Below are 14717 nucleotides of genomic sequence, written 5' to 3' on the forward strand. Positions count from 1 at the left end.
TGAGAGGTTCAGTTCCTGGTGCCTCCTAAAAAGGAAGACGAGCAGACACAGAGAGCACACAATGAATAGACATAGAAAGTAGACAGCAAGCAGAAACGAGGTGGGAGTGTGGAGAAAGAAACAAAATAAATCTTTAAAAAAGGGAGGGGTTGCCAAGAGGTCAGATCCCAGGGAACTTTGGGCTGGAGCAGAGGCCCAAATAGTCCCCAGCCCATTAGGAGGAGCCACAGCTCTGGAAATTAGGAAAGAATCAATAAGCATGGCAGAGCAAGGTAGCTTTCCCCAAATGGGCCACAGAAATTCAACAGATATGTTCAATGTGTGCACGGAAGCTAAGTGAGCATTCTCCTCCACCCACCTTGTCCCATATAATGGCTTTGTCTCATGATTCCTAAAGAGAACAGAAGTCACAAGATCACCTTCTGGGTCCCAAACATGTCCATCCAAATTCCCATGCGGCATGTCTCTGGATGGCTAATAGACATCTCAAATATATCTTCATCAGACACCATGCTCTTCAACCCAAACAAGCTCTCCTTCCAGGTTTCCCCATCCCACTAAATGGCAACTTCATCTGCTCTACTGCTTATGCCAGAAACCTGAGTAATCCTTAAGTCAGTCATTTATTCGTTCATTTGTTCATTCATTCAACAAATGATATGTTAGATCCACTGTATGCAAAGATCATGTCTAAACACCAATAATGCCACATAGAGCAAACATATCCTCAGACTATTTACAGTGTCTCTTCTTTCCCAGAATCAATTCACTCCCAATTCCATTCTGTTCAACTACCATAGTAGAACATTTTCCCTCATCATTATTTCTATCAGCCTTGTCCAAGCCACTGCCACTTCTGTCTGGACTAGAGCAATGACTTCCCATCCCACCTCCCCAGTGCCATTCTTGTTTCCTTCTAATCCACTCCTCACACAGGAGCCAGAGAGATCTTGGAACATATATCAGATCACTTTCCCATTCCAAACACCTCAGTGCCTACCTACTCTGTTGTACTCCCCACCTCATCTGGCACTGGCCTTCTTTCCAGTCCTTCAGTGCTATTTCTGGCCTCAGGGTATTTTCCATTCTGTTCCCTCTGCCTGGAATGCTCTTCCCTACATTTTTGGTTGACAAACTTTTATTTATCCTTTACATTTCTACCTACTATCATGTCCCCAAAGGAATCTTCTCTTAGCCTCACTCTTAATTGGGTACCCAAGTTATTTGCTCTCATAGCAAACACGATTTCTCATCACAGTTTAATCAGATAGAACATTTGCTTTGTTCAATTCTCTCATTAGTGCTTGTCCCCACTACACTGTAAGTTCCATGAAGGTGAGACCATGTCTGTCTCATTCATGTGTGTCCCTGACAACTGGCCTAAAGCAGGCAATTAAGAAACATTTGCATCACAAACAAATGTGGGATTTTCAGTGCCTTTGCTACTTTGTGATCTCTCAAGATGGTGATGCAGCATTTCCCAAAGTCAAATTCCCAGGACACCCTTTTGGAGAGAGCAACTCTACCAACCACTTCCCCAGAATCATTCCATAGAAGACCATTTGCAAACCATTGATAACTGAGGATGAGCACATGCTATGGGAGTCCACCTGCCTAAGTTTGAGTCTATCTTTGCCATTTATTATATATTTGACCTTGGGCAAGTTACTGTCTCTTACTCCTTGTCTGTAAATTGGGGATGGCTGTGTCCACCTTTCAGAGTTGTTGTATGAACAAGAGATCCAGTAGGTATTGCTCTTTGCATATGCTCAGAATGTCCCAATGAAAACTAATGTTTATTTTTAGTTAATATTAGCAGCAGCCATAGTAATACATTCTTCTGGGTTTTTAAAATAATTGTTATTGTTTATTTAGATATTTCACCTGCATTATCTCTTTCTGTCTTCATGAGTGCACCACACCTGTGGGCTGGGTTGGGCTAAGGTACATATTCCCATTTGATAGGTAAGGAACCTGAGGCTCAGCAATGCAAGACGATGGCCCAATCAATGTCCCTGAATTTAGTTAAGTGGAAGAACAGGGACCCACTCCTAGTGCTGCTGGCTGCCAGCTTCGTGCTATAATGCCCACCCCTAAAACTTACTCCATTCACCTGGGAAATGGTAAGACTTCTCCATGGTTCACAGCTGGAGACCTTCCTACCAGCATCATATCCTGGCCCATTTCTGCTTGTCTACAGACCAGCTGGGGGAGTGGGTGTCGGTTCAGGGGAGTCTTACCTTATTCTGGATGCAGGGCCCAGCTGCCCTGGCTTCTGAGGCTGAGATGGCTGTGGGAAGGCTACACGGCCTGCAGCCAAGGAAGTCTTCAAGAAGATCAAACTCCAAACTCCAATCTCAGCTGCTGCAGCAGGGATTAAAGGAAGTGTGAATGATCTCCCTAGAGGCAGAGGAGAGGCCTGGGCCCAGCCCAGAACCCTTGAACTGTGGGCAGGCTCCCATGGAGAAGGTGGCCTGCCCTGTGCTCTGCCCATGTCGGCTCCCATCAGGGCCCTCACCTGGCCAGATCCCATGGCAGGGAGGGCTGGGGGGGCTGGGGGAGAGGCTTGGGTCCAGGCACCGTCCTGCTCTGCTCACCCACTCTTCCACTGCTCCACCTCCATGTGGGGCCAGGCAGGCTTGGGACGAGCTGGAGGAAGGGTGGGGGTGGAGGGCCGCTGAGAAGAGATGCTGTGCGGGAGGCAGAAGCTAAAGGGAAAGTCCCAGGAGGGCACCTACAGCAACAGCCTTCACCACCAGCCCAGCAGCACTAATAATAACCTCTTGCTCAGCCCTTTTCCTGAGCACTCTCCAGAACAAAGCAGGCTAAAGAGGAGGTATCTGGAGCCCAGAAAAATTGCCAAGACCAGTCAAGCCATGGCCAGGAGACCAAGGATGGCCATAAACCAAGTAAAGCAGTGAGGTGCAGAGGAGACTTCTGCTGGACCTTCAAAGCATTCAAACAATTTTTAAAAATAATGACTAGCTTTTGAAAAGCAAGAGACTGAAAACAAAAATCTTGATTTCCTACTTGCCTAGAACAATTAGAAGAGCTGGCCATCCTGGGCTCAGGTGGCCTACATTGTCTGATCCATGAAACCTGCCCCCTTCCAATGGGCTTGTGGTCTCCAGGGGGCCCCAGGCCTGACTCTCCAGTCCACTTTGCTCCTTTACTTTGCCTACCTGGGCCCTGGAGGTCCTTGATCAGGCAAAGGATAGATCAAAAATCATAGCGATCATAGACATTTTTAGAATGCTTAATATGTGCCAACTCTGTTCTACCTGTATTTACTCAATGGGTCTTTCTAACAACCCTATAAGATAGGTCCTATTATTATCTCCAGTTTACTGATGAGGAAACATGAGCCCAGAAAGGTAAGTCACTTGACCAAGGTTACCCAGCCTATAAGTCACAGTGCCAGGATTTGAACCCAGGCCATTTAGTTGTAGTGTCAGGCCTCTTGAAACCCACAGGAGCAGTGGGGGTGAGGGGTAGCTTGAAGATATACCAGGATTTGCCTAGATGGGAACAGCTGGGAAGAGCAAAGTTCTGGCAATTAGAATGATCCAGCATGAAGGGGCCTGTGGGATAGCTGCCTGCTAGGGGGTCAGATGTACTGAAGGAACAGCTAGAATTGAAGAAGGGATCAGGTAGACAGATGACCAGGGATGGACAGCTGGAGACTGTGATCTGCATCTAGAGGGCCTAGCCCCAGGAAAGGCAGTGGGGTGCCAGTGTTGCTTTACCAACCTGACATCTGGTCCTGATTTCTTCGGGCACGTCTGAGGGACCATGCAAAGGAGCCAGGAAGATGCCAGTGGGGCTGTGGCCAGCTAGAGCAAGGGCTCCTGCTGAAGGGGACAACCACAACTCAGTGATAACCAGTGGCTGCCCTAGGGGATGACAGAAGAGTGGGAAATCCAGAGTTTTGTATAAAGTCTCATGGCCATTAGCTTGTCACCTCCACAATTTCTTCAACTGTCAGGCTTTGGGGTTTTTACCTTCCCTTGGTGCTGTAGGGAATAGGAGAGAATAATGGTACAATATTTGGAGAACTATTTGGAAGTTTCTTACACAGTTCACATGCACCTACCTGTTAGCAGAATACTCTGGGTTCTGGGTTTCTAGGTTCTTGGCTATGCCCCATAAAAGAATTTAAGGACACACCACAGGGTAGGCAAGGGAGTAAAGAGATTACTAGGAAATAAGAAAAGAGGTAAGTACGCATCCCAACACATGGGTTGTGGGCGTGCTACTGGGTGAGACATGCCCTGGGTTGGGCCTTTTAAGACCTCTCCTCCCCATCTTTCCTAATGTTGGGGAGGGGCCAAGCTGTTTGCAGTTTTGATTGGTTGCTTCACCTATTAGCCTCCAGGGGCCAATGAGATGGCCTCTTTGGAGTTATCCGGGGCATCCCCTTGACCCCAGAAAGAGTTCCAAATGGGACCTCAGGGCCAGGGTTCTTTCTGGCTTTGTTCTTTAGTAGTAGCCTTCCCCTCAGGAGCTTTCAAGGTGAGCCTCAGCCTTGTTCTCCACCAGGTCCCAGCTGTTTTCCCTCTTTCCCTGTACTAACCTGCCTCACTACCCTCTGACCCAGCAACTCCATACCGTGGGGTTTATCAAGAGAAATGAAAACACATGTTCACACAAAGACTTGTACACAAATGTGCATCACAGCTTTATCCATATTAACCCCAAAATGGAAACAACCCAAACGCCATCAACAGGTAAATGTGGGCCCATCCCCTTATCATTAGGAAGGGGGAGGAAAAGTTAAGTTTAAAAGGCAGCGCTGGCTCTCTCTGCCTAGAGGGACCCACACCAAATCTTGGTTTGTATTTCCATTTTTCTCTCCCATTTCTCAGCAAGCTCTGTTCTTTCCCCCATTTCCCAAATAAATTCTTTTTACTGGCCTAACTAAAAACAAAGCAAAACAAAAACTGCAAAGAAACCAGGTAAATGGATAAACAGAATGTGGTACGTTCATACGGTGGAATGCAAGGATGAATCTGAGCAAAACATAACAGACACGAAAATGTACATACCTTATGATTCCATTTATATGACATTCAAGAGCATGAGAAATGAATCTAAGTAGATAGAAATCAGAGTAGTAGCTTGGAGGGGAGGTAGGAATTAACCAGAAAGTGGCACAAGGAAACTTTCTGGGGTGATAGAAATTTCTATTATCTTGACTTAGATAGGAATCATATGGGCATATACAATTGTTAAAACCAATTGAATTGAGTGCTTAAGATTTACATTTTACTGTATGTAAATTATACCTAAAAATAATATTAACAATGAAAAGAATGTACAAACCATGAATCTAGCAAATGCTGGGAATCCAGGCTGAACTCTACAGAAACTGTGTATTCCTTCTTTATTTTTGATAAACTTTTAAAAATACACCTTTGTGATGGCAGCTCAACATTGTGAACATGATTAACAGCACTGAATCACTTAGTTGAATGTGGTTAAAAGGAGGAAATTTAGGCTGTATATATGTGACTAGAATAAAAATTTTTTAAAAACCCATTAGACTGTACAACACAGAGAACCCTAATGTAAACTATGGACAATAGTTAATAGTATAATTATAATAAGGTTCTTTATCAATTGTAACAAATGTACCACACTAATGCAAACTGTATGGGAACTCTGTATTTTCGGCATGATTTTTCTGTAAACCTACAACTTCTCTAATTTTGAAAAATTATATTTAAAAAAAACAGACACCCCTTCACCCACCCACACACATATCCTCTGAAATGTTGCTATTTATTATAACTGGAAAGAGCAAACCTTGTGCACTGAGAGAGAGAGAGCAAGAGCAATCGAAGCGAGAAAGTTTTCCTAGCCAGGAGGCAAATATGGGAGAAAGAGCCCTGGTTTGGGGGTAAGACAGATTTATTCTGTAGACTTAGTAGCTGTGGGACATTGGGCAAGTCACTCAGGCTCTTTGAATATCAGTTTCTCCCTGTGGTCATGACACCCACTTTGCAGGGTATTGGTGAAGATTCAATGAGATGCGCAGGTGAAGTTCCTGCCAAGAGGTAATGAGTGGTCAGTAAATAACAGGCACTCTCCCTTCCCCCTAAAAACACAATTCCCCAAGTTCACATGGAGCTTCCGCTTTGCATTTAGGATTCCAAGAGGCAACAAGTCTTATTTTTTCTCTTTACGTTGATTTCAAAGAGAGAAAATAGGGAAGCAGACTTGGCCTAGTGGTTGGGGCGTCCGTCTACCACATGGGAGGTCCGCGGTTCAGACCCCGCGCCTCCTTGACCCGTGTGGAGCTGGCCCATGCGTGATGCTGATGCGTGTAGGGAGTGCCGAGCCACGCAGGGAGTGCGCCCCATGGGGAGAGCCGCCCAGCACGAAAGAGAGTGCAGCCTGCCTAGGAATGGTGCCACCCACACGGAAACACAGATTCCCATGCCGCTGACAACAACAGAAGCGGAAAAAGAAGACGATGCAGCAAATAGACACAGAGAACAGACAACTGGGGTGGGGGAGGAGGGAAGGCGAGAAATAAATAAATAAATATTTAAAAAAAGAGAGAGAGAGAAAATAGTCAACATTTTCTCCTCCTTCCTTGGTCTTATTTGTTCCCAGCTACCCAGAATTTGCCTTTTGCCTGTAACAGCTGCAGCACAGCATGGGGCTAACCACCCAGGCACGGGGGTCAGGCAAACCTGGGTCCTCGTCCTGGCTCCCCTGCTCCTAGCTGTGTGTTCTTGTATAAATGATTTACGTGTTCTGAGCCTTGCTTTTCTCACCTGAAAAGGAGATATCAATAATAATAGTACCTACCTATTTTTTTCAGGAAGAGTCAATGACATGATACACATATCTTAATAATGCTAAGGGCTGTTTTTCTTTTTTTTCTCATCATCTCACGAGTGTAGGGTGGAGTTTTCCAGAGATTGCATGACTTATGGTATTACAAGAGACTGAATGCTGAAGCAGCTATGAGAATACGGCTGTCATCTATTAAATCAAACATTAAAGGGATTTGCAAAGATGTAAGCAATGCCAAATTTCTCATGGAATCTTTTATTTGTGGAAAAATATGGTTATTTTCATTAAGTTATATTAGCATGTAATGGGGTTATTGTTTTTAATTAATAAATGTGTAACAGAGGGTTAAGAATTAACAAATAATTCTGATTACTAAATTATATAGATACCTTTATATTATTAAGTAACAAAAGGTTAATAACTTGAAATTACTGAAGCTGGCTAGAGGGTATACTTGTGTATACTTACTGGGATGGTAACCACTCCACCCACCTGTTTAATATCCCTATAAAAGACCTTGTGGCTGACCTTCGTTCTGTATTCCCCTATTTCAAATCCTTGGGACTGACCCTGCTTTGCTACCCCACCTGCTCCTCTTGTTCAATGCCTTAATGTCCACACCAATTATTCATTAGCACCCAGATACTATAAAATATTCGAATTTCTGCAGATCAGACCCTCCCCATTCTACATTCTCTCTTCTCACTGGCTGAACATAGCAGTGGAATGAGACATCTTGACTCATGCCGATGAAAGCAATGCTGCAAGGAGGTGGAGCATCAAAGATGAAAGGAACCTCAGATCCCTAAGTAGAGCTAGGAAGCCAGCCCTGGATTAGCTCCAGTTGAGGACAGAGCAATTAGAGGAATACAATTCTCTGTTGTTAAAGCCACTGCTCTTGGTTGGGTCTATTCCCACTAGTGAACCTAAACCCAAATTCCTTACTGTTCAACCTGTGGTCCTCCAACCAACAGCATCAGCATAACTTGGGCCACACTCCTGACCTAGGCAACCAGGACTCTGCCTTTGAACAAGAGTCCCAGATAATACATTTAATACAGTTAATAGAGGGCATTTCAGTGTTTTGCAATTTTCCGCTATTACAAACAAGGTTGCAGTGAACGTCCTGGTCAATGTATATGGCCCTCTGCTCTAGAATCTCTCTTAGGTCAGATTCTAGCTGTGGTATTGCTGATCCATAAAGGATGGATATTTCCAATTTTGATAGTTACTCTCTGTTGAACAAATAAAAAGTTTTTGTCGGTGGTTTGTTTGACTGTTTTCGATTTTCGGTTTTTAAAGATTTAAGTAAGATCATGCAGGAAAGCCTGATAATCTCTTTCCTAGACAACCTTGCTGCTCAGTCTCTTTCAGAAAAAGGAAACCACAGTGCGCCCCCTGGTGATTGCCTCCTCCACTTACAGGCAAGAGGGTCCAGCACTGAAAATCTTTTGGTCCCAAATCTGGCAAATCAGTGAAAAACCACAGCAAACAAGGGTTACACTCTCCGCATGGGTGGCTGGGTACCTACCCTCAAGGCCAGTCCCCACCAGAGCCGCTACAAAGGTCACATGAGTAAAGGTTTGCAAGAGTCCTTTGAACACCTTAATGCAAGACAGACCAGAGATAATTCTCTTTTCTTTTCAAAAATGGCTATATTGAAATATAATTGGTATACAATAAACTGCACATATTTAATATGTATAACTGATGAGTTTTGACACATGCTGGCACCTGTGAAACCACCACAACCCCTTTTGTAATCTCCCCATCCCCACTCCCAGCAAAGTACTGATTTGCTTTTTGTCAATATAGATTAGTTCACATGTTCTAGAATTTTATATAATGATGTCTTGTAGATGTATTTTTTAGCCTGGCTTTTTTCACTCAGGATAATTATTTGGGGATTCATCCATATTGCTGCATGTATCAAAAGTTCCATTTTATTTCTGAGTGGTATTTAATTGTATGGTTATACCACAATTTGTTTATCCATCTTTTGATGGATATTTGAGTTGTTTTCAGTTTTGGGTGATTGTGAATAAAGTACTATGAGCAAATCTTAGCGTGGACACATCCTTACCTTTCTCTTGGGTAAACATCTAGGAGTGAAATAGCTGGATCACCTGGTTATTGTATGTTTAACTATTTAAGAAACTGCCAAGCTGTTTTCCAAAGTGGTCAGACCATTTTATATTCCCATCAGGAGAGTATGAGAGTTCCTGTTGCGTCTAGGTTTTGCCCTTTCTAAGACCATGCTGTTTGAAGTCAGGCAGACCTGGGTTTAGATCCCTTGACTCCACTGCTCATTATGTGACTTTGGGCCAGGCACTTGAAACTTTTGACAGGCTCAATTTATTTATTGTATTCATTGCCTGGCATTCTGTACCTTTTCATCTTAAACACCTGCCCTGGTTCCCCCACCCCAACTGTGAACTTTCTCGAGACAGGGTCTTCTGCCTACATTATACAAACAACAATTTTGATAACGGTTGCTCTTAACAGAGTGTTGACTCTAAGTTCCTATATGCATTGCCATCCTTTGAGGCAGGCTATATTCCAAGCCTTTGAAGCTTATCTGTGTAGATTCCCCCCCCCTAAAAAAAGCCCCCCAGATCACACACAATAAAACATATGTTGAAGTCCTAACCTCTGGTACCTGTGAATGTGACCTTATTCAGAGATAAGGTCACTGCAAATGTAATCAAGTTAAGATGAAGTGATACTGGATGAGTATGGACCCTAAATCTAAAGACACATGCAATTTTATAAGGAAAAGGAGATTTGAACAGAGATAGAGTCGCAGAGGAAAGAAGGCCATGTGAAGACAGACTGATGTGATGCAGCTACAGGCCAAGGAATGCTAGAAGCTAGGAGCAGGCTTCTTCCCTAGAGCCTGCAGAAGGAGCATGGCCCTGCTGATTCTTTGACCTCAGGCTGACTTCCAGAACTGTGAGAGTCCATTTCTGTGGATTTGAGTCACCCAGTTTACGGGAATTTATGCTAGTGGCCCTGGGAAACTGATTAAGGACCATATCCAAAACATTCAGGGTTTCTTCTTAATTTTATACAGACACCTCCTTTGCAATTGTGGTTGTTGATGATGATGCTATTGTTATTTTTTTTACTGTGTTTTATATAACACTCCAGTGGGGTGTGGAGGCAACTCCCCATAATTAAACATATCAATATTTCTTCAGGGAGACAGAGCTTTTCACACAATAAATATGTCAGTTTCGGTCAGTTCTGTACCAAACAGGTTCACCACAAACTTATCAGAGGCCTTCCATTTTCAGTGCCTTTTGGAGTCTAGAATCGTAGACAAGAGATGGCGGATTCAGATTAAATCTTTTTACAGTTGAGGAGGCAGAGAGACGGGAATTATTAAGTATCCTCTACAGGACCGCACAGTCATGTGTTAGTTCAGCATGTTGTTTCGTGTCTGCTATGAGCCACAAAACCTCCCAGGCACAGGAGGGTCAAGAGTGAAAAAAACCACCACCATTGTCTTAAGAAGCTTAATTGCTATTATATTAGAATTATTTACATTTATAAATGTTTGTTGCTATACTATTTCTTATAATTGATTATATTAAATCTAACCAGGCCTTGCACTGTCTTTTAAAATTTATAATTTCTTTCAATCTAGTTTTCTATTTATTTTTAAATTTTACAATAAAGGTCCTTTTTAACAGCAAAAAAAAAAAAGCCATTGATTATACACATTGGATAGATCATAAGGTATATGAATATATCTCAATAAAACTGCTTAATAAACAAATAAAAAAATAAATAATTGTGCAAGAATAGCCAGAAATAGCAGCTAAGTACAGCAGGTACAGCTGTTTCAAGAAAGATTGAGAAGGGAGGAATTTCCTTGTCTGCTTTTTTTTATTATTATTGAAATAATGAAAATGTTATTTCTGAGTGACATTGCAACAACAGATACGAGTCATTATATATATGGGCATAACCTACAGAATTGAGCAAGAGAGAGTGTAAACTACAATGTAAACTATAATCCATGCTTAGTGGCAATGTTCCAAAATGTGTTCATCAATTACAATCAATGTGCCACACTAATGAAAGAAGTTGTTAATGTGGGTAAGGGTGGGAGGTGTGGGGAGTGGGGCATATGGGAATCCCTTTTATTTTTTTATGTAACATTTTATGTAATCTAAGTATATTTTTAAAATAAATAAAAATATATTAAAAAATAAAATGCTTTAATGATTGAAGTGATGAATGTACAACTATGTGATTATACCAAATAACATTGATTGTATACTTTAGATAAATTGTGTGCTTTATTAATATGTATCAATAGAATCAATTTGTTTAAAAAAATAAGGTGGGTTAGGCGAAAAATACACCAAATGTAAGACATGGACTGTAGTTAGCAGTAATATTTGGATGATGCTCTTGCATAGCTTGTAACAAATGTATCACAACAATGCAAGGTGTTGGTGGAGGGGTGATGTATGGGACCCCTGTATGATGTTATGCATGTTTATTTTATAAGTTCATAACTTTTACTATACACTTATTGTTTATATATGTTCATGTATGAAATATATTCTTCCATAAAAATATTTTTTAAAAAAGAAGCTAATGCTTCCACGCAAAACATAAGGTTCACAGCAGCATTATTCACACTAGCCAAGGCAATGACTCAAGTGCCCCTCAACTGAGGGATAAAAAAAACAAACATGCCAAATATTGTTTGGCAATAAAAAGGAGTGAAATACTGATTCATTCTACAACATAGATGAACCTTGAAACCATCATATGACGTGAAAGAAGAGTCACAAACGGCCACCTATTTTAGGATTCCATATATATGAATGTCCAGAATAGGCAAATCCATACTGACAGAAAGTAGGTTAGTGGTTGCCAGGGTATGTGGGGAGGGAAGGGAATGTGGGGGTGGGGAGCAACAGCTTAATGGGCACTGATGAGGTCCATTACATGGGTGTATGCATTTGCCAAAACCATTGAACTGTCCACTTCAGAAATGCATTTTTAGTGTATGAAAATTGTATTTTAATTTTTTTTATAAGGCAAAAAGCTGAAGATCAGTCCAGTTCATGTAAGAATGGGTTGGGAAGCACATGTGGTTCAAGTCATAAAGCCTCTGCCTACCATATAGAGAAAGAAAAGAAAGTGTGCCTGTGCGGTGAGCCAGTGCCTGCATGGTGAGCCAGTGCATGCGTGGCGAACTGAGTGCCCGTGCAGCAAGTCAAGTGCCCTGTGGTGAGCCAGTGCCCATGCAAGTGAGTCATGCAGCAAGAATATGACACAAGATGATGATGCAACAAAAGAGAGACAAAGGAGAGTGTCAAGATGAAACATAGCAGAGACCAGGAAGTGAGGTGGTACAATTGACAGCGAAACTCTCTTCACATCAGAGGTCCCCAGGATCGAATCCTGGTGAATCCCAGAGAAAGACAAGAAGACAAAAACAGCGAATACATACAGACAGCTGAAGCAAAAACAGCACTGGGGGGGAGGGGAGGAGGGGAAGGAAAGGGAGAAGGGAGGGGAAGGGGAAGGAAAAAAAAAAGAATGTGGGAAAAACAAACAAAAAACAATGGGCTGTGGGGCAGGTGTGGAAGCAGAGGTCCTAGCAGGAAATGTCACCGCTAAGGTTATGGATATGGGGATCATGGATATGGGGGATGGTGAGGATGGTAAAATGGCTGGATTGAGAACTGTTTCCGAGAAAAGAGCAGAATTAGGGATACTGGGGGTGAGGGACAGAGCTGGTGGATAGCCTGATAAGGATTTCAACCAGGTGATGAGTATTTCAGTCCAGGTTGGTTTGATGCCAAAGGCTGCACCCTTAACCAATAAACAGGACAAACTCCCAAAGCAAAGGTATTCCCTTATTGTCATGGGGCAAGGGGGAAGAGAGCCCCTTGAGCTTTCCCTCTGCCACGTTCCCCAAACCTCAGGCATTCACCCCACCCTCACAGCTTCTGCCATTTCTGCGCATTGCCTGAATTGTTATTGACCTAAGGGTTTTCTTTAAAATTTGTCAGACTTAAAAACTGTGAAAATATTTATTTAAAAAGGAATCCTTAAGCACAAAGTATATACGATCCAGGTTGAGAACCACTTAAGGCCCCTGCCTCAGCCTCCTTCTCAGACTGTCACCTCTTGTCTCCTGTGTTCATTCTGTCCGACTCTCTCCTGGCTCCAAAGGCCTCAAGGCCTTTGCCTGGATTGCTCTTTCCCAAGTCTGTCTCCTTCTTTACATTTGTCTCTGTTCAAATGCCACCTACTCAGAAAGGAGTGTGGATTTTATGCTAGTTGCACTGGGTTGCCTTTGGCGGGTTGTCAGCAGGGATGATCTGGGATTGCCTCATCCAGCGTGTTGTCCTGTCTCACAATTCAAGGGACACTGCCCAGGGAAGTCCTCAACACATACACAGCCCCGTTTACCGTCTTTGGAACACTTCTCTGCAGAGTTGGGAGGAAGCAGTGAGGAAAGAGGTATTTCACGTGGAACCCTGAGCCAAAGCCTTAAAACAGGACAGAGCAAGATGTCTGGGAACCTTCCACCTGGGAATCTCCCAAAGGAAGGCCCCTGGGGGTGGAAGTAACCTTACATAGCTTCTTAGGCACAAACTTTCTAAATGTGACAGGTCTCTATTTGCATACACTTGTTTCATTTTATTTATAGCTCTCTTCTAATTGACAAGCAGTACTGGTTTTCCTTATATGGCAATGACATCAAGTTTCCTTTGTAAAGAAATTGAGTTAAGAAGTCAATAAAAATGTATTAAGTCAATTAAAACCCAGGTGGTCCTGAGATATGGCAATATTTTAATGGTGGTCTATGAATTAGATTCAGGCTTGCAGGCTGATTAGGTCCTGCTATCATTTAAATTTTTTTCCTGAGAAGTTGGCTTCCCTTACTACCCAAAGCTGATTCCTGCTGTGCCAGCAGATTGGGTTACTTCTCCAAGTAGGCCAAGGGACAGGGTCTCTGTGGGCTTAGGTAGGGCCTACTGACTTAAGGCTAGAATCACTAGTGAAGTCACCCTCTTTCCCGTTTGCTCAGTTAGTGACTCCTGCCACCCAGGTCCTCTTGTCAGCAGCTCTGGATGAAGCTCCCCAATTCTGACTCTTCAAAGTTGGGTACATGTGACCTGATATTGCCAAGTTGTGGTGTGGCTCAATTTCCGAAGAAAAGCAATTTGACCAGCTTTTAAGATATTACTTTTAGATGAAAACACAGCTAAGTATAATGCAACATTCATATGTAGTTTTAACCTAAAATGCAATGCTTAAAACTACTCCAATACCAAGGGAATACATACCCTATGTCCTCTTATGTTGATGGGTAATTTGAGAAACATCGCACTATAGTTTCATTTGCTGCTCTAGGGCCATGCTGGGTGGTCTGAAGGTTAAGTGAACTAAAGTGTGCAAAATACTTGACATGGAAGGAGAATCCTAAACATGTTCTTCTCCCTACCTCATGACCTTGCAACTGTCTACTCAGAGGATGTTATTCCAGGCCAAAGGCCTGATCTCTGTAAGGGGCCCTCAAAGTTCATTTGGGTTCTGACTCTGGCTCTAATTTAGACTCCACCTCACATCTGAAAATCAAAATTGGCAGGAAAAGGTCTCTTGTACTTTGGAGAACAGAGAAAACTAGTAACATACCAGTGCGTGGAAATTCTCTCTTAGCCAAATATTAGGCCAGCTTGCATATCACCTCAATTTGTTAGCCTTGATCCAAATATCCTCCCTTTACCTCAAGCCCTGTCTTCACATGTCAATCTGAACTTGACCCTACCTGTTAATAACTTCCCTTCAACCTTTGCATCATTCCCTGGTTCACTTACCCTCACATTTTATCAGCGGACCCTACCACAACTTTTTGTTCTCTAATGTCAACAGGT

This window comes from Dasypus novemcinctus, chromosome 23 (assembly GCF_030445035.2).
Source record: "Dasypus novemcinctus isolate mDasNov1 chromosome 23, mDasNov1.1.hap2, whole genome shotgun sequence".
NCBI classification, from domain to species: domain Eukaryota; kingdom Metazoa; phylum Chordata; class Mammalia; order Cingulata; family Dasypodidae; genus Dasypus; species Dasypus novemcinctus.